The sequence below is a fragment of the Salvelinus alpinus genome, chromosome 6 (genome assembly GCF_045679555.1).
Source record: "Salvelinus alpinus chromosome 6, SLU_Salpinus.1, whole genome shotgun sequence".
NCBI lineage: Eukaryota > Metazoa > Chordata > Actinopteri > Salmoniformes > Salmonidae > Salvelinus > Salvelinus alpinus.
This window is the reverse complement of record NC_092091.1, coordinates 33585684-33613260: the sequence shown is the minus strand read 5'-3', so window position 1 is coordinate 33613260 and position 27577 is coordinate 33585684.

Sequence of the window (27577 nt, the reverse complement as noted above, 5' to 3'; positions counted from 1 at the left end):
CACCATGATGGATCCATGTTCAGATCACAATGGAGAGGGTCACCTCAAATGTAAGCTAACCTTGATATAGCTACATGTAAAACATTTAAGTAAGTTTATTTCAAAATAACAACCTTGATGTACTATAATATCCAATTCCTTGTCACATTCCAAATGATGGAGTTGCCTGTAGACCACTACAGAAAATATTTATCCTAATGACAAAAATATATTGTTTTGTTAGAATCCTCATTTAACATTGAATTATTCATCCAGGTTAGGCTTGCTGAGAGAAAAACATGTTTTAAAAGAGAGACCAACTTTTTTTCACTGTCCATATACATTAAGTTGTCATTGGAGCCACATCAAGGAAAATATAAAGAAGGGAACTGCCTTTCCTGGTGACAACAACTCAGCTTTATTGAAGCAAATGGTGGTCACACCAGACTGGTTTTCTGATCCACGCCTACTTTCTTTAAGGTATCTGTGACCAGCAGATGCATATCTGTATTCCCAGTCGTGAAATCAATAGATTAGGGCCTAATTAATTTAATTAAATTGACTGATTTCCTTATATGAACTGTAACTCAGTAAAATCTTTGAAATTGTTGCATGTTGCATTTATATTTGTGTATCACCCTTGCCTGTATGAAAGGATTTCAACTCCCTGGCCCCAACATTATGTCCATTCAATACTTTCTCCTTCAAAACACAAATGACAAAAGTATTTTATGAAATAGCACCCAGATGGTATTGATCTCTAGATATTTACCATGTCGTTTTGCACCTGTGGCCAATACTCTCCGCTCCACGCCTGATCCATGTATTGTGCTGTCACAGACTTCACTGACTCCTACCTGTAAAGGAAAAGCAATTACCTATTTTGACCACGCTTTCCTTTCTCATTCCCGGGTAATATTTTCTCACGCATTTTCAAAGGAATCCCACACAACCATGATTTTTTTCTCTCCCTGTGTTGACTCTGTGGTTGCATCTTAATAGTGAACAGTGGCTTCCACTCTTCATCTCTTTTCCATAATTTACACTGCTGACAAAGAACAAGAATTCTGAAACTATTAGGCATCGACCATTCATGCATTCACCTGTTGTATGTTTTCAGGTCAGTACAGATGAAAAGGAGTAGGTGAGCCAGTATTGAGATGCACCCCATGGATACCCCCGTGTAGAGCAAAGCAGCAAAGGCACCTGGGTGATTGGCATGGTTTCCATGGTTTCCATGGGCTGGCTTTGATTAAGTACGCGGTGTGGCGTGCCTGCCAGCCGTGCTGCCCGACTGTGGCCTCGCTAAAATAAGCAATCAACAGCAATTGCTGTGGCTCCCCCAGAGCTTTCACTGTGTGTGTGTGTGTGTGTTGGGGGGATTGATTTGGTGGTTGGCCTTATAATAAGGAACTAGTTGCATCTGACGCGTCCTTGCTCATAATATTTTTGCAGAATAGATTATCTGCTGAGGTAAAGTAGAGGGCACTGGACACACACTGAAACACACACACACACACACACACAGACCTGAGTGGTGTCGAACGCTGGAGGGGCTGAGTCCCGCTCGGACAGCAGGTACAGCAGGTGCTCACTGTAGCCTTCCTGACCGGAACCCCCTCTTTCACACACACACACACACACACACACACACACACACACACACACACAGTCATCCTGACACCCCATGAACCAAAAGAGACTTTCACAAATGGCAAGATAATGTTTGGGACTCATCAACTGGTAGTCATTAGTCAGGCATACTGTCCAATAAGGGTACAGTGGCACCTATTGGTAATGCCGTGTAATAAAGCAGGGGAGGTACAGGCCAAATTATATCCATCTCTGTTCTGTTTCTGTTACTGTTAGGCTACGGACACACTCAGAAGACGCATGAACACGGAGGTAATTGAGTTTCATTCCAAAATGCTTTATATCTGCCTCACTCTCAGAGAAATAAGTAGTACTGCTAGATTTCACACAGTCATGTAAAAAATTATAAAATTTTTAATGATACATGTGACATCAATATATATATATATTTTAAATAACACTGACCCCACACACACTCACTAGACTATATATACACACTCACTCACATACACACTACATTGACACTCCCACATAAAACCCACATTCACACACACTACATTCGCATACACACATACACACATACCGACACAACACAAACACACATATATACACATCAGTGGAGGCTGGTGAGGTGAGGACGACTGATAATAATGTCAGGAACGGAATAAATGGAATGGGATCAAACACATGGAAACGATGTGGCCACCTATTGAGTTGGATCATGAGTTCTGAGCATTACAATGGACCAGACAATACTTAATTGAAAATATACAATTTTATAACTATATCGTTTCTCTTTAAGTTACAAAATAGAAACCACTGGCACTTTCTGTTTGTTAGCTTCGTACCATCAGTAATCAATCAATAATTATTACCCAAATAGTAGTCTCTCTAGACCCCTCAAACTCAACTCTGGACCCCGAAGCCAGTGCCACTGCTTTTGTTCATTGTTCCCCTCTAATCAAGGACTGATTTAGACCTGGGACACCAGGTGGGTGCAATTAATTATCAAGTAGAACAGAAAACCAGCGGGCTCCGGACATTCCACCTGGAAGACAAAGACAGGCCGGGGTGAAGCTCTTGATTCACCTGGCTAGACCAAAAGGTTATGCGGTGGGATCCAGCTGGGGCCACTATGAAGGAGATGTGAGACCACATGGCACCTAGGGTGGAGGCAGGGAGAGATGAATGGAAGGGAAAGAGAGAGTGGGGTATCTGTGTGTAGAGTGCTGTCAATATAAGGACAATTCAACTGTGAGTGTGTGTGTGTGTCTCTGCCCTGCCTGACAGCCTGTCAGTCAGTTGCTACTCAAAGCATAGTCTACCTCAGTCAGTAGAGCATTCCATGGGGATGAACTTGGCTCCTAAGTTGGCTGGCAGACTTCTTCCTGGCCTCAGTGATGGTCAGCAGACTGCACCAAGGGGTGACAGCAGGGGATGTGATAGGTGCTCACCTCACCTGCAATAGAAGTGTTGAATGTATCTCTCATGGTAATTGGATGTCAAATAAATCATTGCCAATAGTTGAGAAGAGCTTCTGTTCCTAGGATAGTCCCAGATCAGTATGTCCACTCACCCACATCTACTAATCATGGACCAGAAGTAGGGCTGCGGCAGTCATTACATTTTGTCAGCCGGTCATTGTCATAAAAAAGACTGCTGGTCCCACGGTAATTGACCGTTAGTTGACATAAACACGTTTAGCATCTCCAGGACTCGATGCATACAAGCCGCTGATACGCACCTTTGGAAGATCTACATAAAAATGGTATTTATTTATTTAACCTCTATTTAACTAGGCAAGTCAGTTAAGAACAAATTCTTATTTTCAATGACAGCCTACCCCCGCCGAACCCTAACCCGTACGACGCCAATTGTGCTCCGCCCTATGCGACTCCCAATCACGGCCGGTTGTGATACAGCCTGGAATCAAACCAGGGTCTGTAGTGACTCCTCTAGCACTGAGATGCAGTGCCTTTGCACCACTCGGGAGCAGAGTTCTGTGATCAGAATGAAGGAACATAATTAGAGCCCTGGATGATGCAGCACAGTCAACGACACAGACCTGCACACACACGCACATGAACGCAGGCATGCAACGCACGCACACACATGCTCAGACATGCACACACACAAATGCATACATCCACGATGCCTCTCGGTCCCCTTTAGAAACAGTGAAGTGAAGCTGGATTTCATCTCTTAAACCTCTATCTGTATCCCCTCTATCCATTGCAAATCGTACTCTGTGCCACAATCCCAGTCAACCTTACAGGCAAACTCTTAGAGGCAGCAACAATGTCCGAGACAGAGACACATGAACAGCTCAGGTAGAGAGAGGGGGAGAGAGATAAGGGAAGAAAAGGAGAATAAAGGAGAAGGGCAGTGAGAGACCGGTGCTCCAGAGAACTGAGCCTGTGAAACATTTTACAACGGTGGAGATGTTAAGAAGTTAAATCATAGCTAGTGTTGCTGAGGGCCAGAATAATCATAAAACACATAAAACCGAGCCACCCTGGCCACAGCAGATTAGGTGGACGTTAATAAACGTAAAAAATCCTCTTACACTTACAGGGTTTATAATGCTACTTTCTGACCCAGAGCCAACCCATTCCTTTGATTAGAACTAAGAGTACTAATGATTTCAGAAACACCTGAGTTGACGTCAAAGCCATATGTTGAGTTGTAATTAGTTTTAATCCAATTTAACACTGAGTTAATTTACAGTTATGGTGCCACAGTTGTTGGGGATAGTTCAGTGGCTGAGGGAACATAAACTGTGCTGGATTTAAAACTCAATACACAAGATTAAAGGCATAGGGCAAGCGGGTGAAATGGGTTCAGCACTGAGCTATATACTGTAACATAATTCAGAGAGTACAAGGCATTACTCATATAGAACTTTTTATTCCAAAATGAAATATGAAAATTGCATACAGTGCCTTCAGAGAGTAGTCATACCCCTTTACTTATTCCACAATTGTTGTGTTACAGCCTGAATTCAAAATGGATTACATTTATGTTTTTTCTCACCCATCTACACACAATAACCCAAAATGACAAAGTGAAAACCTGTTTTCAAACATTTTTTCATATGTATTGAAAAGGAAATGCATAAATATCTCATTTACATAAGTTTTCACATCACTGAGTCAATACATGTTAGAATCACCTTTGGCAGTGATTACAGCTGTGAGTCTTTCTGGGTCTCTAAGACCTTTGCACACCTGGATTGTACAATATTTGCACATTTATTCTTAAAAAATTCTTCAAGCTCTGTCAAGTTGGTTTTTGATCATTGCTAGATAGTCATTTTCAAGTCTTGCCATATGTTTTCAAGTTGATTTAAGTCAAAATTGTAACTAGGCCACTCAGGAACATTCAATGTTGTCTTGGTTAGCAACTCCAGTGTATATTTGGCTTTGTGTTTTAGGTTATTGTCCTGCTGAAAGGTGAATTTGTCTCCCAGTGTCTGTTGGAAAGCAGACTGAACCAGGTTTTCCTCTAGGCTTCTTTTTATCTTTAAAAACTCCATAGTCCTTGCCGATGACAAGCGGACCCATAATTTGATGCAGCCACCACCATGCTTGAAACTATGAAGAGTGGTACTCAGTCAGATGTTCTCTTGGATTTGCCCCAAACATAACGCTTCGTATTCAGTTAATTTCTTTGCCACATTTGTTTTAGTTTTACTTTAGTGCTTTATTGCAAACAGGATGCATGTTTTGGAATATTTTTATTCTGTAGTGACACAAAATGTGAATTTACTCAATTTCTAATTCAGGCTTTAACTCAACAAAATGTGGAAAAAGTGAAGGGGTGTGAATATTTTCTGAAGGCATTGTATTTCGTGTGTGAAAGTGTGTGTTTGTGTATGGTGTTGTGTGATAAGCCGTAATTTTAACATGAGCAAGCTGAGACGGATGTAGCCTATTCGTTCATCACTTTTGAAATGGATAGCGATAGAATTCAGAACATGGGCCGTTCTTCTCCCTGTACACCAAGTCAGAACCGTAGGATAAATAATGGCGGCACGTAAGCAGACAATGAAAGCGCTTACAATATTCAATGATGACATTTCTCTAAAACAGGCTATAGGCTACATGTGCACGACCAAGTCAACACAGTAGACTAAATTCTGAAGGGGAGAGGGGCCAAATTCTTAGGGTGAGACACATGGGCTATTAACAGCTTACCTACTACACAACATACACTTAGTGTTACTTTCTTAGCTACAGTATACATAATGTATCTCCCTGGCACATTACATCACTTATGCAGCAGCATACAAGACATTTTGGATTAATTGTTGTGCTCACTTGAACAGGAAGGTGGCGCTGCGGTGCTTCATGTGGGAAAACTTCCCAATGACTGTCATCAAAGTCTGGCATTCAATGGATGAACTTGATGTCATGCTGGATTGACAGCATGGCCAATGCATTCAACCTTTTCTGACCATGGTGTTCCATGGGAAGGTTTTTATCTTTTTAAGGGTGTTTGTTTTGGATTGTGCTTGATGTAGGTTACCCTTAAAAAGGGGTTGGTTGTCATAATGCCTTAACCTGTAATCTCCTTCACGCATGGTCTCAAAAATACACCTGAACATTCCTGGGCAGGAGTCGGCTGACTCGTCATGGCCCCACAGTTCTGTCTCAAAATAGCCACACAATTTAATGCATACTAAAATTCTGGCAAGCACGTGCCTACTCTCCTCCGTTTGTTGGTTGTGAAGGTCGATGGCTCGTTTACATGCGGTGTCTAGCTGAGCCACAACGTTGGATTTCCCCAGTAATCTGAGTTTAACAGCGTTATCTATATGTGATGCACAATTCTCATGTTTTGAGACCATTTCAGACAGATGTTACAAGGTAGATATGGTTACAAGGAAATGATAGGGGATGTGCCCTAGTGCGCTAAACCGGTATCACGGCTTGGTAGACAAAGGGACTGAGAAGGGCGTGAAAGATAAAAGACACTACAAAATTGATAAGTATAACCATTGAAATGCTAATCCTTTGCACATGAACGCTCACTCATTTGGGAATAATTGCAATCAATATATATATTTACGCTCAGTGTGTCGTCGTGATCTCTGTTGGAAGTTCATCCGCCCCTCTCTCTGCGCCCCTCTCTCTGAGTCTTTGGTTAGAATGGCTACTTCAGAGTAACATTCAGAAATGTTGTTATAGAATAGATGTTTCGGCGGTTGTCGGCCTTTGCATTCAATGGTATAGAATTCCTAGCTGCAGACTAGTAATTAGTATCAAAGATTTGCTCTTATCCTGTCGGATCAATAGTCTCAGAGTTTAACCACGTGGTATGGTTAAAAGATTCAGCAATCTCCTCAAACCATAGCTCCCTCTGTGATGAGGTACTGGTCTGGTCTCAAACCTTAGCCCTCTCGTGGTAATCGAGGTCAGCTGGTCTGAAGGGAATTCCTCCAGGGGGGGGGGTTATATTCGTAACAGTAGAAAGGGGCTGTCCCATGACGCCAGATCAATGTCTGTGCTCATGGGGCGAGCCAATGATTTAGTTAAACTTTAAAGGGAATTGGATTCTCTTTCATTAAAGAGTTTAACCTCACTAGGGTAGGGGGCACTATTTTCACCTCCGGAAGAAAAGCGTGCCCAAAGTAAACTGCCTGCTACTCAGGCACAGAAGCTAGGATATGCATATAATTAGTAGACTTGGATAGAAAACACTCCAAAGTTTCTAAAACTGTTAAAATAATGTCTGTGAGTATAACAGACCTGAAATGGCTGGCGAAAACCTGAGGAAAATCCATCCAGGAAGTGCCATTATTTTGAAATGGCTGTTTTTCCAATTTTTCCTATCCACCATTTGAAGGGATAAGACCCAGATTCCGTTCCCTATGGCTTCCACTAGTTGTGAACAGTCTTTAGACATTGTTTCAGGCTTTTATTCTGAAAAATTAGGGAGAATGACAACTTTGAGTGAGTGGATAGTGGGATGCCCCAAAAGCTGTTTGCTGCGAATGACCGACAGCGCGTCTTTCTTGTTTTTATTTTATATTGACGACGCTATTGTCCGGTTGAAATATTATCGATTATTTAGGCTAAAAACAACCTGAGGATTGATTATAAACATCGTTTGACATGTTTCTACGAACTTTATCGGTACTATTTGGAATTTCCGTCTGCCTGTTGGGGCCGCATTTGAGCCATTGGATTATTGAACAAAACGCGCCAACAAAATTGAGGTTTTTGGATATAAAGAGGGAATTTATCGAACAAAACAAACATTTATTGTGTAACTGGGAGTCTTGTGAGTGATTAATTGAAGATCATCAAAAGTAAGTGATTAATTGTATTGCTATTTCTGACTTTCGTGACTAATCTACTTGGCTGTTAACTGTATGTAATGTTTTGTGTGCTGAGTGCTGTCCTCAAATAATCTCATGGTTTGCTTTCGCCGTAAAGCCTTTTTGAAATCTGACACGGCGGCTGTATTAACAAGTTAAGTTTTATTTTGATGTATTACACTTGTGATTCCATGAAAGTTAAATATTTATAGTAATTTAATTTGAATTTTGCGCTCTGCAATTTCACCGGATGTTGGCCAGGTGGGACGGTAGCGTCTCACACCCCCTAGAGAGGCTAAAATCACATTACATAATTTCACAAATAGTTTCATCTTTACTCATTCATTTTATACAACAATTAGATGCAAGCCTCACAACTGAGACTCTTGTATAAACAGAGTTATGGTAATGTGGCTGTATTGTCTCTCATGAGTTTCACAAACATTAACCTCTCTTGGGTAGGGGGTAGTATTTTCACGCCCGGATGAAAAGCATGCCCAAAGTAAACTGCCTGTTACTCAGGTCCAGAAGCTAGGATATGCATATAATTGGTAGATTTGGATAGAAAACACTCTAATTGTCACGATCGTTATAAGGAGAGGACCAAAATGCAGCGTGGTATTTCCTTCCTTTTTATTAGGAAGAGAAAACTCAAATAACAAAAACAATAAAGCGAACAAACGAAATGTGAAACTCAGAGTAGTGCTCACAGGCAACTATACCTCGACAAGATCCCACAAAGCACAAAGGGGAAATGGCTGCCTAAATATGATCCCCAATCAGAGACAACGATAAACAGCTGCCTCTGATTGGGAATCATACCAGGCCAACATAGATATATAATTAACTAGATGACCCACCCTAGTCACACCCCGACCTAACCAACATAGAGAATAACAGGCTCTCTATGGTCACGGTGTGACAGTACCCCCCCCAAAGGTGCGGACTCCGACTGCAAAACCTGACTCAATAGGTGAGGGTCCGGGTGGGCATCTACCATCGGGGGCGGCTCCGGTGCGGGGAGCGTCGCCGGATGCTCCGGACCGTGGATCGTTGCTGGAGGATCCAGACCGTGGATCGTCGCCAGAGGAACCGGACCGTAGATCGTCGCCGGGGACTCCAGACCGTGGATCGTCGCCGGAGGAACCGGACCGTAGATCCCGGACCATGGATCGTCGCCGGAGGAACCGGACCGTAGATCCCGGACCGTGGATCGTCGCCGGTAGCACCGGACCGTGGATCGTCGCCGGGGACTCCGGACCATAGATCGTCGCCGGAGGCTTCGGGAGAAACACCGCTGGAGGCTCTGGCCTGAGAATCACCGCTGGAGGTTTCGGACCGCAGACCGTCGCTGGAGGCTCCGGACCGTGGACCGTCGCTGGAGGTTCCGGACCACGGACCGTCATTGGAAGCTCTGGACTGGGAACTGTCGCCAGAAACTCTGTATGTGGGGCCGGCACTGGTGGTACCGGGCCAATGACACGCACCTCAGGGCGAGTGCGGGGAGGAGGCACAGGACGTACTGGACTGTGGAGGCGCACTGGAGGCCTGATGCGTGGGACCGGTACAGGTGGCACCGGGCTGATGACACGCACCTCAGGGCGAGTGCGGGGGAGGAGGCACAGGACGTACCTGACTGGGGACACGCACTTCAGGGCCAGTGCGAGGAGCAGGCACAGGATGTACCTGACTGGGAAGGCGCGCTTGAGGGAGAGTGCGAGGAGCAGGCACAGGACGTACTGGGCTGGGGAGGCGCACTGGAGACCTGGTGCGTAGAGCTGGCCCACATGGGACCGGACAAATGACACGCTCCTCAGGATGAGTATAGGAAGCTGGCATAGGTGGCATCGGACGGCTAACACGCTCCTCGGGACGAATGCCATGCATACTACGCCAAACCAATAGCTCTCTCGTTTCACTCTCCTCCAATTTGTCCAACAACTCCTCGAAGGTCTCTAACTCTCCCCTCCGTTCACTCTCCTCCAATTTGTCCAATAACTCCTCGGTCTCTGACTCACACCTCAACTTCGCCGACCATTCCGTGTGCCCCCCACAAAAACATTTTGAGGCTGCTTCTTTGGCTTGCGTCGTGCCGCGAACCCCGGCGTTGTCGCTGTCCTTCCTTCACTGCTTGCGTCTGCTTCCATGGAAGGCTTTAGTCTCCTGCCATTATCTCCTCCCAAGTCCAGGATGTCTTTACCTCCTGGATATCCTCCCAGGCCCAGGATACCCTCTGCTCCTGTGCACGCTGCTTGATCCGTGAGTGGTGGGATCTTCTGTCACGATCGTTATAAGAAGTGGACCAAAATGCAGCGTGGTATGTTTCCATCCTTTTTATTAGGAAGAGAAAACTCAAATAACAAAAACAATAAAGCGAACAAACGAAACGTGAAGCTCAGAGTAGTGCTCACCGGCAAATCGGCAAATATACCTAGACAAGATCCCACAAAGCACAAAGGGGAAATGGCTGCCTAAATATGATCCCTAATCAGAGACAACGATAAACAGCTGCCTCTTATTGGGAATCATACCAGGCCAACATAGATATATAATTAACTAGATGACCCACCCTAGTCACACCCCGACCTAACCAACATAGAGAATAACAGGCTCTCTATGGTCAGGGCGTGACACTAAAGTTTCTAAAACTGTTAAAATTATGTGAGTATAACAGAACTGATATGGCAGGCGAAACCCCGAGGACAAACCATAAAAATAAAAAAAAATCTGCATTCCACTGTTTCCAATGGCTTTCATGTTTATTATGAGGCGAAGTCTTCCCAGATTGCAGTTCCTAGGGCTTCCACTAGATATCAACAGTTTTTAGAAAGAGTTTCAGGCTGGTTTTTGGAAAAATGAGCTAGAAGTTTTTCTAAGTGGCTCCCGTTTTGGCTGTAGTGTCTCCATGCGCGTGGGTGAAAGCACGTTCTTTGTTATTTATCTCCGGTAATGAACATACTATTCTCCGTCTTAAATGTTATTGTTTATTTACGTATTAGGGTACCTGAGGTTTGATTATAAACGTTGTTTGACTTGTTTGGATAAGTTTATTGGTAATGTTTGGGATTCATTTTGTATGCATTTTGAAGGAGGGAAACCGGTGGATTATTGAATGAAGCGCGCCAGCTAAACTGAACTCCTCTAGGAATTTATGACCTGCCTAAAAGAGCCTGGGTGTAGGGGGAAGAGAGAGAGGTGTTGAGAGACAGAGGGGGATGGTGCTCGCTGTACCCAAAGAGGGCCATGTCATGACACCGCTCGTTGTTGAATTTTGCGATTTCCGACTTGTTGTGTAATGTTTATGTCCAATGGCCGATGTGCCCCGAGACGTTTTATCTCTACCAGTTGCAACTCCGCACCCTCAACACGGACAACTTTTTCCTCAGCAACCGGTGCTTGTAACTTTATTTGTCACATGCACCGGATACAACAAGTGTAGACTTTACCGTGAAATGCATACTTATAAGCCCTTAACCAACAGTGCAGTTCAAGAAGAGTTAAGAAAAAAATTACCAGCCTCCCGGGTGGCGCAGTGGTCTAGGGCACTGCATCGTGCGCTAGCTGTGCCACCAGAGACTCTGGGTTCGCGTCCAGGCTCTGTCGCAGCCGGCCGCGACCGGGAGGTCCGTGGGGCGACGCACAATTGGCCTAGCGTCGTCCGAGTTAGGGAGTGTTTGGCCGGTAGGGATATCCTTGTCTCATCGCGCACCAGCGACTCCTGTGGCGGGCCGGGCGCACTGCACGCTAACCAAGGTCGCGTGCTGTGTTTCCTCCGCCAAGGGCGCGTGCTGTGTTTCCTCTGACACATTGGTGCGGCTGGCTTCCGGGTTGGATGCGCGCTGTGTTAAGAAGCAGTGCGGCTGGTTGGGTTGTGTTTCGGAGGACGCATGGCTTTCGACCTTCGTCTCTCCCGAGCTCGTACGGGAGTTGTAGCGATGAGACAAGATAGTAACTACTAACAATTGGATACCACAAAATTGGGGAGAAAAAGGGGGTCCAATTTTTTTTTTTAAAGAAGAAGAAAAAAAATATATATATATATTTACCAAGTAATAAAATGTAACACAATAAGAATAACAAGGCTATATACAGGGGGCACCGGTACCGAATCAGTGTGCAGGGGTACGGGTTTTTTGAGGTAATTTGTACATCTAGGTGGGGGTGAAGTGACTATGCATAGATAATAAACAGCGAGTAGCAGCAGTGTACAAAAGGGAGGGGGGGTAAATTGTCAGATGGCGATTTTATTAATTATTCAGCAGTCTTATGGCTTGGGGGTAGAAGCTGTTACGGAGCCTTTTGGTCCTAGACTTGGTGCTCCGGTACCGCTTGCCGTGCGGTAGCAGAGAAAACAGTCCATAACTTGGGTGACTGGAGTCTCTGACATTTTTATGGTCTTTCCTCTGACACCGCCTATTGTATATGTCCTGGATGGTAGGAAGCTTGGCCCCAGTGATGTACTGGGCTGTTCGCACTACCCTCTGTAGCGCCTTACGGTCAAATGCCGAGCAGTTGGCGTACCAGGCAGTGATGCAACCGGTCAGGATGCTCTTGTTTGGTGCAGCTGTAGAACCTTTTGAGGATCTGGGGACCCTGAGGGGGAAAAGGTTTTGTCGTGCCCTCTTCATGACTGTCTTGGTATGTTTGGACCATGATAGTTCGTTGGTGATGTGGACACCATGGAACTTGAATCTCTCGACCCGCTCCACTACAGCCCCACTACAAACCCCTGTGTTAAGGATCAGTGTGGCAGACGTGTTGTTGCCTACTCTTACCACCTGGGGGCGGCCCGTCAGGAAGTCCAGGATCCAGTTGCAGAGGGAGGTGTTTAGTCCCAGAGTGCTTAGCTTAGTGATGAGCTTCGTGGGCACAATGGTGTTGAATGATCTGTAGTCAATGAACAGAATTATAACGTAGGTGTTCCTTTTGTCCAAGTGGTAAAGGGCAGTGTGGAGTGCGATTGAGATTGCGTCATCTGTGGATCTGTCGAGGCTGTATGCGAATTGGAGTTGGTCTAGGGTGTCCGGGAGGATGCTGTTGTGAGCCATGACCAGCCTTTCAAAGCACTTCATGGCTACCGACGTGAGTGCCACAGGGCGGTAATCATTGAGGCAGGTTACCTTCACAATCTTGGGCACAGGGACTATGGTGGTCTGCTTGAAACATGTAGGTATTTCCGACTCGGTCAGGGAGAGGTTGAAAATGTCAGTGAAGACACTTGACAGTTGGTCCGCGCATGCTTTGAGTACACGTCGCAATTTCGACAAGAAAAACAATATACTTAATATACTCAATTTCGACAAGAAAAACAAAATTCTACCACAACAAATAAATAAAATAAATAATCACCTTAATCATGCATAGAAAAAGGAAAACCACCAAGAAAAGTAAAACAAGAAGGAAAAAACAGGCGATCTAACTCCAGACAATTCCCAGCATGACCAAAGAAACACTCCCAGCATGCAGAGGCAGAGAGGTACAGCTTATGCATTTATTGATTCATAATTACAATGATACCAGATGGGACACAGTGCAAATCAAAGAATGACATATTTGCAGTCTTTTCATCAAAATGTCAATAAAAGTATCCCTCTTGTCTGTCCGTTGAGTAACATTGCCATCTTTTAATTATCTGTAACATCCACACATCTGAACTACTATGTATACTGAACAGAAATATAAGAGCAACATGTAAAGTGTTGGTCTCATGTTTCATGAGCTGAAATAACATTTTCCATCCGCACAAAAAGCTTATTTCTCTCAAATTGTGTGCACAAATGTCTTTACATCCCTGTTAGTGAGCATTTCTCCTTTGCCAAGATAATCCATCAACCTGACAGGTGAAGCATATCAAGAAGCTGATTAAAGAGTATGATCATTACACAGGTGCACCTTGTACTGGGGACAATAAAAAGCCACTCTAAAATGCCACAGATGTCGCAAGTTTTGAGCGACCATGCAATTGGCATGCTGACTGCAAGCATGTCCACTAAAGCTGTTGTCAGAGAATTGAACATTATTTTCTCTACCGTAAGCCACCTCCAAAGTTGTTTAGAGAATTTGGCAGTACGTCCAACCAGCCTCACAACCGCAGACCATGTGTAACCACGCCATCCCAGGACCTCCACATCTGACTTCTTCACCTGCGGGATCGTCTGGGACCAGCCACCCAGACGGCTGATAAAACTGAGGAGTATTTCTGTCTGTAATAAAGCCCCTTTGTGCGGAAACACTCATTATGATTGGCTGGGCCTGGCTCCCCAGTGGGTGGGCCTATGCCCTACCAGGCCCATCCATAGCTGCGCCCCTGCCCAGGCATGTGAAATCCATAGATTAGGGCTAATTTATTTATTTAAATTGACTGATTTCCTTATATGAACTGTAAAATTGTTGAAATTGTTGCATGTTGCATTTATATTTTTGTTCAGGATACATAATTTGTGAATTGCGCACTTACATTACTTTTTCAGTGATTGTATTTCGTTGATGCCACACGGTTCACTGATCAGACAATCAAACTCCTACTATTCTGTAAACCGCCAAATGTTCTGCATCCGTTTTTTATGTAGAAGTTGACTTTAGAAATAATCCATCCAGAGAAGGCAGATACAGCCATATGCAAAGGTATCTGTTTCCCCCTCCAGCCCAGACTGATAAAGACCCACAGAGGGCTGTATTATCTGCTGCCTGTTATATTCACAGTGGATGACAAGGCAAGCACCTCCGGTCCTGCTGCAGATAGTGTCCTATTTCCAGTACCATCTCCCCTTGGTCGCACTGTGGCAGACAGACCAGAACCTGCATTAAAAAATAAGGTGGAGGTGAAACATGTCAGCAGGTGGATGCAGCCAGGGAAATATTGCATAATTTCATTAAGTGTGGAAGGGAATGGGAGCCTGTTTTATACACAGGCCAAATCTCCAATGACTCTGTATTCCCCATGTACTGTAGATCAATACTGAACTTTTGGCCAGAGTCGTATACAAAAAAATAGGGCTCTGCCAACAGTAGTATAGGGAATATAAAGTCCTTGGAGACACAACCAGAAAGATAACGTCAAAAGCCAAGACCAGCTTTGAGAGAATGGTACATTGTGTGTGGGCGTCGGTGAATGTGTGTGTGTGAGTGCATGTGTGTCACCAGGCTCTTGTATGTACAGACCCCCAGGGTTCTCTGCTCTTCTGCTAAAGAGATGCTCGACTAACGAACTGGAGTTTAACATAAGAGCAACGACATGTGAGGTTACACCTTGTTGCAAATATGGGCATGTGACAAGGGACCCACATGCTTGAAAACGTACAATACCGCATGCATCAAACATATGCTCCTGGCCTGGTCTCATTGGAGCCCACGCAGGGTTGTTAAATGTGGGGCTATCATTAAAGTGATAGTAAGTCAGCAGCTAAAAGTAGTGTTGCCTGGCTGGGTCAGCCATTAGGCTGTGTTCATATTAAACACAGTGCATTAAATGATCAACATCAGTGGAGGAGTAGATCATGTGGTGTAGAGAATATTTGGTGCTTAGCAGCGATCAAAAAAGTGGACGCCAGCCAGGCAACTAATGCAGAACTGGATCCAGATACGCTTTTTATCCTGTTGAAGTGGACAGATTTATAATTGCAGAGTGTAATGGATTTATTCTACTCAATAAAGTCCGGAGAGCGTCCACTGCAGTATGCAGTGTGTAGTGTATGAAAGCAGAGCTACCCCCCCTTCTCTCCACCTTGGCCCCTCTGATCAGATCCAATAGAGGTTTGCTAGGACTAGAGAGAAGCTCATTTAAGCTCCGTTTTCTTCTATATTTTCTTTATAAATGTTTACCTCTATGATAACCCTGCTCTTATCTCTGCTCCTCTCATTATGCTATTTTGAATAATTTTTCCTCAGCCTTGAGAGAGGGGTTGTCCAGGTCAGTATACCTCTACGACCGTTTCATACCCACCTTCCATTACCAGTTATGGTGCCGGCGCTATAAACATGCAGTGATATTCATCATTGTTATGATTGTGTGACAGGGTCGGCTCTCTCTGCCTGGGATGCAGGCTTGTAAAGAGCAGTCAGAGTGAACCGGACGTCTTTTATGAGGTAGTAATTGGCTAATTGGCAGGGGTGAGAAAGCAGTGCTGTCTCATGAATGGTTGGCCAATAAGGTGTGTGTGTGTAGGGAGTGAGTATGTGTGTGTGTTCCCCAGGGTAAGCTCGAACCTATTAAGGGCTGTTTTCTGCTCCACTCTCATTGTTACAGTTCCAGGTCCTGTGTGATTCATCCACCCTGTTTGTCTCCGTCCTCACAGCCCAGTAAACTATCAACCCAAATTGCTGACCGTTTTCCAAACTATAATTTGCCTGGGCATTGCTCGATGTTCACCTACCCTTTTTCTGTATGCTTCTCTTGCCAGGGGCCCCTGTGTCTCCTTTGCGGCTTTCACAAGCGCAATAATAATAGCTCAAAGACCATTAGACCTATACATAATTCTTCCACTGTCAATCAGCTCTTTTATATATTGCATTAGCTTTTCCCAGTAGGGCTATGTGGAATGTAGATGGTAGAGGGCAAGCAGAGCTGTAAACAGCATGTCTTCCTGTCTAGATTATCTATGCTCCTTTTAGGCAGCGCTCAAGGCTTGTTTTGTTTAATAGAAGGCAGATTAATGAATGAAGGAGAGAGATCCACTAATGGAGCATCGATCAGGAGATTGATATCAGAAAGGTCCCCGTCCTGCTGTCTTCCCTCCATTCTGATGAATTTACCTGTTTTTCTTCCTTGCTTTCTTTTTTGTTGTTGTCTGTCAGTCCGGCAACAAGTCCACGACATGAAGCATCTCTAAAGAGCACAATGATCCTGTAGGTTTACTGTCTCGAGATCTTTTTATCAGACAATGGATGACAGAACAATAGAGTTCTGCTGCTTAGACAGGTACATTACTGTATATCCACCTCGTTTTTGAACGTTGCTATGGGCACAGCCAAACAAGTGATGGATTCGACTTCTGCTTTACCTCCCTATTGCAGCGCTCCGGTGGCAAACTTGCCAGAGTAAATTATTTGAAGGAGTCAATTTATAGAGTTTAAAAGTCAAGAAAACAAGTGCATACGTGTAATTTTATATTAACTTAAGTTCGCTAAAGTTAGCTAGACCTAGTTATTATGTTGTGATAATAACGTTAGTTGTGTTGTGTCAGAGTTAAGCGCCATCAACCAAGTTAATAACTATAACGATAACTATAATGATGAAATATAGGCTACTTAACTATAAAATGTTGGTGAGAATCCGCACTAAAGGAACGTTTATGGTTCTACAGTCCTACACCTGTCAATCAACTGATCAACACATCCTACTGCATGCTGCCTATTAATAAGGTGGTAACACAAGACCATTCATAGCTTTGGGACACAACATCGGGAGTCTGTGTCCCAAAGCTAGACAGTTCAGTACTTTCAGAGTTCATTGTCATCGTGACAACTGCAAATAACACTTCAATGTACATGTTGGCCTAATAAAAATGATTTAGTAACTCGTATTTAAATGTAGTAATTTAACAACAAACATTGTTTAGCATATGTTACAGCATGTCATTGCCTCCTTGCTCAAGTGGTTTGCAAGTGAGTTCCATTTTTCTAATCTTTTTTTTTCACTGTGCTCATCTCTCTGTATGTCCTGTGCTGATCATAAGTGATCATTCATATGCACTCTCTACTCAACTTTCCCCAACATGCATTTTCAATGCTGTAGCCTAGGCCTGTTTTACATTCAGCAATTAGCAAGAGGAAGCCTGCTTCTTTCCCCGAATAGTCTATTAGGCCTAGTATTTAAAAATAACCTGGGATTTCACGAAAAGAGGCTTGCATAGCCTATAGACTATTTTGCACGGGAACAGCTGGAAGAGAGAGTCTAGTAATGTGTAGCTGAAATAAGAAGTTAAATATTAGCTAGATATTACGCCATTCATGAGCTAAATATTGGGGCTATAGGCTAAATATTTATCTGTCAAAGTCCAAGAAAAATGAGTTTACAGATTATAAAATGACAGATCTGTAGTGCATTCCTTCCTCTGTGGTCCCCGGGCATGCAACGCTCCGATTAGGCCAACATAGACAATAAAAATACTATAACAGGGCTACAACAACAAAGTGCAATGAGGATTTTATTATTGTTATCAAGTCAGTACACAATTAGGTTATTTTCCATAGGCTGTAAACTGCAGTGATGTAGGCTAATTTGAATAACCTCTCAAACGTTCTGTAATGGCTCAAACATCTTGTTAGGCATACAGCCTAGGCCTGATTATGCAACCATTTGGATCAGTTTTGGTCTATTCTTGACAGTCCAGAACGGTACATCAGCAGGCCACTCATATAGTGTATTTTGTCAGGATGTAGCCTATCAGTGTAAAGATAGTCATACTGTCGGAAAATATGGGCTTCTCCTTTCCAACTCCCCATTCTTAATGGTGTAGCCTATTTTATATTCAGCAAGGAAGAGCAAGCGTGCCTTTCTCCTTCAATAGGCTTTTAGTAGGATAAAGAAAATAAGTTGAAATAAATGTCCAACAAGCTTTTGTAGTCTGGCTTTTCCTAGGACTCCACAAGATTTAATAGAAGTAGCCATGGCAGCGCAGAGGCCAGATGCATAATTGCGCAACATAACAATGAAGACAGACAGGCTCGAGATATAACCTAAGTTATATATGGGACGGCAGGTAGCCTAGTTGTTATAGTGTTGTACTAGTAACCGAAAGGCTGCAAGATCGAATCCCAGAGCTGACAAGGTAAAAAAAAGATGTACTTCTGCCCCTGAACAAGGCAGTTAACCCAATGTTCCTAGGCCGTCATTGAAAATACACATTTGTTCTTAACTGACTTGCCTAGTAAAATAAAAGTCAGAAGCGCATGCATATTAGTCCATAATTCATAAGCTCAATGTTAGGCTAATACTGCAGTGAATATATTCAGTTGATTTAAAGAGCAAAATAAAAAAAAGTTATCAGATAATGAAATCATATGTAGCTTACACTATGTGACCTTCCTCCAAGTCTTCAGGTAGGCCTACACAGCTCGAAAGCTACACTATTGTTTCAGTTTTTAGGGACAAGAAATATATCCTACCTACAACAACGCAATGTAATGAACAATGTTATTGTTGCTTTCAAGTGAATACAAAACTCTAGTCTATGTTGTAAACTGCAGTGAACAGCCTATGTCATTTAAATAAAGTCTCAAAAGCCTGCATTTTGAAAGCATATTCATTTAAAAATAACTGCATCTCGACTGCCTGACTGGGCAACCATTTTGATCAGTTATGGAGTAGAGCCTAGAAGGTCCCGGCACATCAAGGTCGATGTCCGCACCCCCGAGGAAATCTAATTAGCATAATAAAAAAATACCTATTAAAAATCTGTCAGTTTAAGCTACAAATGCACTATATATGCAAAAGTATGTGGACACCCCTTCAAATTAGTTGCTTCGGCTATTTCAGCCACACCCGTAGCTGACAGGTCTATACAATTGAGCACACCGCCATGCAATCTCCATAGAAATATTGGCAGTGGAATGGCCTTACTGAAGAACTCAGTGACTTTCAACATGACACTGTCATAGGATGCCACCTTTGCCACCAACAAGTCAGTTCGACAAAGATGCCACCAACAAGTCAGTTCGACAAATTTCTGCCCTGTTAGAGCTGCCCGGTCAACTGTAAGTGCTGTTATTGTGAAGTGGAAACGTCTAGGAGCAACAATGGCTCAGCCATGAAGTGGTATGCTACACAAATCAAATCAAATAAATAGCCCTTCTTACTTCAGCTGATATCTCAAAGTGCTGTACAGAAACCCAGCCTAAAACCCCAAACAGCAAGCAATGCAGGTGTAGAAGCACAAGCTCATAGAACGGGACCGCCGAGTGCTGAAGCGCGTAAAAATTGTCTGTCCTCGGTTGTAACACTCACTCCCGAGTTCCAAACTGCCTCTGGAAGCAACATCAGCACAATAACTTTTCATCGGAAGCTTCATGAAATGGGTTTCCATGGCTGAGCAGCCACACACAAGCCTAAGAACACCATGCGCAAAGCCAAGCGTCGGCTGGAGTGGTGTAAAGCTCGCCGCTATTGGACTCTGGAGCAGTGGAAATCCATTATCTGGAGTGATGAATCGCACTTCACCATCTGGCAGTCCGTCTGTGTTTGGCAGATGCCAGATGAACGCTACCTGCCCCAATGCCTACTGCCGACTGTAAAGTTTGCTGGAGGAGGAGTAATGGTCTGGGGTTGTTTTTCATGGTTCAGGTAAGGACCCTTAGTTCCAGTGAAGGGAAAACTTAATGCTACAGCATGACATTCTAAACAATTCTGTACTTTGGGGAAGGCCTTTTCCTGTTTCAGCATGACAATGCCCCGGTGCGCAAAGCGAGATCCATACAGAAATGGTTTATCGAGATTTGTGTGGAAGAACTTGACTGGCCTGCACAGAACCCTGACCACAACGCCATCGAACACCTTTGGGATGAATTGGAACGCAAACTGCGAGCCAGGCCTAATCACCCAACATCAGTGCCTGACCTCACTAATGTTTTTGTGGCTGAATGGAAGCAAGTCTCCGCATCAATGTCCCAACATCTAGTGGAAAGCCTTCCCAGAAGAGTGGAGGCTGTTATAGCAGCAAAGAGGGGACCAAATCCATATTAATGCGCATGATTTTGGAATGAGAAGTTCGATGAGCAGGTGTTCACATACTTTTGGTAATGTAGTGTATCATTTTTTTTGCATTGGATGCGTCTCAATCCACCGCATCCTCCTATGTCGCACTTCCGCTTCTGTGGTGAAAGGTGACAGAGCTAGCACGATGTTTGTCAGACCATGAAACCTCCAGAAAATCTGTCTTCTCACAAAATCGCCTGTAGCATCCGAATGGTTTAGCCTAATAACTATAATGACCCTATATTAAAAGATGAGACTCTCACGAACACATACATGTTGGTTGTCTTGCAGTAGGATACCCACAGGCCTCATAAGAATGAATGGAAATATATATAGGGACTGTTTAGTGCCGAAACTAAGGAGTTAAATACATCTTATGGATATGTCAAGATGTATCAGTTAGGCCTCACGAGTGGCACAGTGGTCTAAGGCGCTAGCTGTGCCAGTAGAGATCCTGGTTCGAGTCCAGGCTCTGTCGCAGCTGGCCGCGACCGGGAGACCCATGGAGAAGCGCACAATTGGCCCAGCATTTGGCCGGCAGGGATGTCCTTGTCCCATCTTGCTCTAGCGACTCCTGTGGCAGGCAGGGCACATGCACGCTAACACGGTTGCCAGGTGTACGGTGTTTCCTCAGACACATTGGTGTGGCTGGCTTCCGGGTTAAGCGGGCATTGTGTCAAGAAGCAGTGCAGCTTGGTTGGGTTGTGTTTCAGAGGATGCACGGCTCTCAACCTTCGCCTCTTCCGAGTCCGTACGGGAGTTGCGGTGATTCGACAAGACTGTAACTACCAATTGGATACCACAAAATTGGGGAGAAAAAGGGTTAAAAGTTACAAATAAAAATAAAAACAGAGCAGTATCGGTTAACAGAAACATGCAAATGCATGGATTTGTAGTGGCGCTCATATGAAATATGATCATGCACGAAGCGGAGGAAGTTATATCCATAGTTTCCGCGTTTGGCTTCTGTGTTTTTAAGGCATTTGAAAATGAGGTGGATAAATGCGGTATGGTTCAAGACAAATGAAGAAAACACCAGTGTGTGCCAGTATTTGTCAGATTAAGGGTTCAAGAACACTTAACCAGACAGAGGTGATCTTCCAACCTTTCACACATAATGACCACCTATAGCCTTTAATTAGAGATCAATGAGGGTTTAACCCAGGACCCAGCATCTCTGGTTCGCATGGTTTTGCTCTTCATATCCCCCTGTGGGATGTGATGGGAGGTGGGTGAGGTGTTGTGACTCTGCAGGTGAGAAGAGTGGAGAGGCCAGGCTGAGACCTATAGGCTGTGTTAGAGAGAGGAGAGGAGGGAGCATGTTGAGACGGCCCTGAACACAGAGAGCTTGGCATGAATTAGCCAGCCTTATTAAAATAGAGTGGGAGCACAGTGTGTGTGGTACACAAAGCAGACCAGACCAGTGTTTTTTCATGTGCCATGGAAACAGGTTCCCTTTACTACTCAGCGAGAAATCAATTATTAATTGCTTTGTGTTAATGCATATTATCTGGGGTTGCATCACCCCGCTCTCTGCTTTACATAGGGAATGTTAGAAGTGTACAGTAATTGCATAAACATAATTTTTTGGGGTTGCCATGGACATCCATTAGGGAATTCCAATGCAAACCAGGGGGTCTGTCTCACTTTATAATGCAGTCAGAATGTATGCACATTAGCTAAAATCATAGTAAAATGCGAGCTGCACAATTGGTATAATGAATTCAGTGTGTGCTGTGTGTGTGTGTATGTGTGAAGGTAAAAACAGTGAAATCAATGCCAGTGTTGATCGAAACAGCATTGTGCAGGGCTAGAGGGGGCTACTGGGGTTTGTAATGTATCCCCTCACACTCCGGCCTAACAACTAAATCCATTAGTGAAACGGGTTAAACAGGGAAAAAGTAATTGTCCGATTCCTCAGAGAACTCTTAAGCATCTGTAGGATCACACCTCTACAAACACAATCAGTATCATTACACTCAGTGCACACGGCCACGGTAGTTCTTAATCACTTGAGGAATGATTAGGAATTTACAAAAGTCAGTCAGAGACTCTCAGGTGTGTCTTTAAGGCAGGCTTCTGGGCTGGTAGGGGCAGTTAAACTAATTTGAAAGCAGTTTATCAACTTGTCAATTACAGGCCCACTGTAAAAAGGACTTGTCCGTTAGACGGCAACGTCACTGAATGTTTCTGATGGGACTCTGTCATTGTTAGGATAGACCGAGTTCTTGGCTCATTCGACTCTGTTTTCCCATGGAATGTTTGTTGCGATATGAGAATGTGTTATATTTATTCAACATACACGGTAATTCGTAAATACTAAATACTGTTATTAAAGAAACTGATGCATTGAATGCATTGAAAGTGGGGGTACACAGCTTGTTAGAGGCACGTCACACCCTGATCTGTTTCACCTGTCCTTGTGCTTGTCTCCGCCCCCCTCCAGGTGTCGCCCATCTTGCCCATTATCCCCTGGGTACTTACACCTGTGTTCTCTGTTTGTCTGTTGCCATATCGTCTTGTTTGTCAAGTCAACCAGAGTTTTGTCTCTACTCCTGCTTTTCCCCATTCTCTCTGGATTACCGACCTCTATCTGACCTGACCCTGAGCCTGCCTGCCGTCCTGTGCCTTTGCCACTACACTGGATTATCAACCCCTGCCTGCCTTGACCTGTTGTTTGTCTGCCCCTGTTGCTGTAATAAACATTGTTACTTCAACACAGTCTGCATTTGGGTCTTAGATGAAACGTGATAGGCACACATAAGGCATCAAAATAAGAGGGAAGATCAGATTCTCCTCTGACATTTACTCTGACAGTCAACAGCACGTGCATGATTTGCAGTACTCTATCGGTTATGACCCTTTAGGTATATACAATGCCTTCATAAAGTATTCACACCCCTTGACTTTTTCCACATGTTGTTGTGCTGCGCCTGAATTTAAAATTAATTAAATAGAGATTGTGTTTTGTCACTGACCCACAACACCCTGTTATGTCAAAGTGGAATTATGTGTTTAGAAATTTTTACAAATTAATAAAACATTTAAAGTAGTTAATCAACCCCTTTGTTATGGCAAGTCTAAATACGTTCAGGAATAGAAATGTTCTTAACAAGTCACAGAATAAGTTGCATGGACTCACTTTGTGTGCAATGACAGTGTTTAACATTATTTTTTTAATGACCTCATCTCTGTACCCCACACATACAATCATATGAAAGGTCCCTGAGTCGAGCAGTGAATTTCAAAAACAGATTCAACCACAAAGACCAGGGAGGTTTTCTAATGCCTCGCAAAGAAGGGCACATATTGGTAGATTTGTAAAAATACAAAAAAGCAGACATTGAATATCCCTTTGAGCATGGTGAAGTTATTAATTACACTTTGGATAGAGTAAAAATACCCAGTCACTACAAAGATACAGGCATCCTTCCTAACTCAGCTGCCGGAGAGGAAGGAAACCGCTCAGGGATTTCACTATGAGGCTAATGTTGACTTTAAAACAGTTACAGAGTTTAATGGCTGTGATAGTAGAACACTGAGGATGGATCAACAACATTGTAGTTACTCCACAACACTAGCCTAATTGACAGAGTGAAAAGAAGAAAGCCTGTACATAATAAAAATATTCCAAAACATACATCCTGTTTGCAACAAGGCGCTAAAGTAATACTGCAAAATGTGGCAAAGCAATTCACTTTTTGTCCTGAGTAGAAACTGTTATGTTAGGGACAAATCTAATACAACACAGTACTGAGTACCATTCTCCATATTTTCAAGCACAGTGGTGGCTGCATCATCTTATGGGTATGCTTGTAATTGTTAAAGGACTGGGGAGATTTTCAGGATACAAATAAATGGAATGGCACAGGCACCAGTCACTGAGAAATTAATTAACCTTTCAGAAGGATAATAACCTAAAACACAAGGCCAAATCTACACTGGAGTTGCTTACCAAGAACACAGTGAATGTACCTGAGTGGCCGAGTTACAGTGTTGACTTAAATCTACTTGAAAATCTATGGCAAGACCTGAAAATGGTTGTCTAGTAATGAATGATCAACAAACAATTTGACAGATCTTGAAGATTAAACAATTTTTTTATTGGCAAATGTCACACAATCCAGGTGTGGAAAGCTCTTAAAGACTTACCCAGAAAGACTCACAGCTGTAATCGCTGCCAAAGGTGCTTCTACAAAGTATTGACACAGGGGTGTGAATACTACTGTAAATTAATTATGCATTTCATTTCAATAAATTAGCAAAAAATTTAAAAATATATATTTTCACTTCGTGATTATGGGGTATTGTGTGTAGATGGGTGAGCAAACAAATGAATTGAATCACTTTTGAATTCAGGCTCTAACACAACAACATCTGGAATAAGTCAAGGGGTATGACTAATTTCTGAAGACACTGTAGGTGGAGAGCCTATTGGCAGGGGCAGACTGGTACAAATATTTTTCCTTGGCATTTTAACCACAGCACAACATTTAAAAATACCACTGGAGATACATCTCACCACTGTAACTGTGCTTCTGTTGCCTCCTTGTTGTGCTGTCTTCCTCTGCCAGAGGTGGGTAGTAACGTTACATTTATTGAAGTACATTTTTGTAGGAACTACTTTTTCTACAGTACTTACTCTGTTGGCTGTACTTGTACCTTTACTCAAGTAATTTCAGAAGGAAGTAACTTACTTTTTACTCTGTTTCATTTTACCAAATTACTTCAGTTACGTAGATTTATATTTTTATATCATTGCTGTCAGATGTAACCCTCATAACTCCAAATGTGGTGTTTTTTTTTTTTATATATGAATCAATACTATTGGTTCCGCTTTACATCTGTATGAAGGTTTCACGACCATTGGCCAATGAAATGTATTCAAAATAGCTGGTAATCAAAACTCTTAAGTTTGTGGGTTTTTATGCCTTATTCACATGCAAGTCGGAATCGGAATCGCTGAACGCAGCACGTGAATAACTACAATCACTTAGAAAGTCTAACATTTTAGAGTTTCCTAGTTCAAACTTACACTAGAACAACTAAAGCCGTCATTTTGACTGCTCATGATTCTTTTCTTACTTTGCCATTTTTAAGTCATGCTCTTTTCTGTCCTTGATTTTTTCTAAATACATTTATATAACACACTGTCGGTGTTAGAATCTTAATATCACAAACAGAACTGGCTAGGGATGTCGTCTGGGCCTGCAGCCTTGCGAGGGTTAACACGTTAAAATGTTTTACTCACGTTGGCCGCGGTGAAGGAGAGCCCACAGGTTTTGGTAGCGGGCCGTGTCAGTGTATTGTTCTCAAAGCGAGCAAAGAAGTTGTTTAATTTGTCTGGGAGCAAGACGTTGGTGTCCGTGACGGGGCTGGTTTTCTTTTTGTAATCCGTGATTGACTGTAGACCCTGCCACATACGTCTCGTGACTGAGCCGTTGAATTGTGACTCTATTTTGTCTCTATACTGACGCTTAGCTTGTTTGATTGCCTTGCGGAGGGAATAGCTACACTGTTTGTATTTGGTCATGTTTCCATGATTTGCCATGATTAAAAGCGGTGGTTCGCACTTTCAGTTTTGCGTGAATGCTTCCATCCTTCCAGGGTTCCTGGTTGGGGAAGGTTTTAATAGTCAATGTGGGGACAACATCACCGATGCACTTGATAAAAAACTCGCTCACCGAGTCAGCGTATACATCAATGTTGTTGTCTGAGGCTATCCAGAACATATCCCAGTCCACGTGATAGAAGAAATCTTGAGGCGTGGAATCCGATTGGTCGGACCAGCATGGAGCACAGGCGTTTCCTGTTTTAGTTTCTGTCTATGGGCTGGGAGCAACAAAATGGAGTCGTGGTAAGATTTGCCGAAAGGAGGGCCGGGGAGGGATTTGTATCCATTGCGGGGGTTAGAGTAGCAATGATCCAGAAAGCTGCCAGCCTGAGGCGCGCATTCGATATGCTGATCAAATTTAGGGAGCTTTGTTTTCAGATTAGCTTTGTTAAATTCCCAGCTACAATAAATGCAGCCTCAGGAGATATGGTTTCCAGTTTACATAGAGTCCAGTGAAGTTCTTTCAGTGCTGTTGAGGTGTCTGCTTGGGGGTGGGGGGGTATACACGGCTGTTCTCTTGCTCGGACACGCTTTTTCAGTTCTGCCCACAAATTTTCGATGGGATTGAGGTCAGGGCTTTGGAAGTATGCTTGGGGTCATAGTCCATTTGGAAGACCCATTTGAGACCAAGCTTTAACTCCCTGACTAATGTCTTGAGATGTTACTTCAATATATCCACATAATTTTCCATCCTCATGATGCCATCTATTTTGTGATGTGCATCAGTCCCTCCTACAGCAAAGCACCCCCACAACATGATGCTGCCACCCCCGTGATTCACGGTTGGGATGGTGTTCTTTGGCTTGCAAGCCTCACCCTTTTTCCTCCAAGCATAACGATGGCCATTATGGCCAAACAGTTATATTTTTGTTTCATCAGACCAGAGGACATTTCTCCAAAAGGTACAATCTTTGTCCCCGTATGCAGTTACAAACTATAGTCTAGCTTTTTTATGGCGGTTTTGGAGCAGTGGCTTCTTCCTTGCAAAGCGTCCTTTCAGGTTGTGTCGATATAGGACTTGTTTTACTGTGAATATAGATACTTTGTACCTGTTTCCTCCAGCATCTTCACAAGGTCCTTTGCTGTTGTTCTGGGATTGATTTGCACTTTTCGCACCAAAGTACGCTCATCTCTAGGAGACAGAACGCGTCTCCTTCCTGAGCGTTATGACGACTTGCATACTATTGTTTGTACAGGTGAACGTGGTACCTTCAGGCGCTTGGAAATTGCTCCCAAGGATGAACCAGACTTGTGGAGGTATACAATTTATTTTCTGAGGTCTTGGCTGATTTCTTTTGATTTTCCCATGATGTCAAGCAAAGAGGCACTGAGTTTGAAGGTAGGCCTTGAAATACATCCACATGCACACCTCCAATTG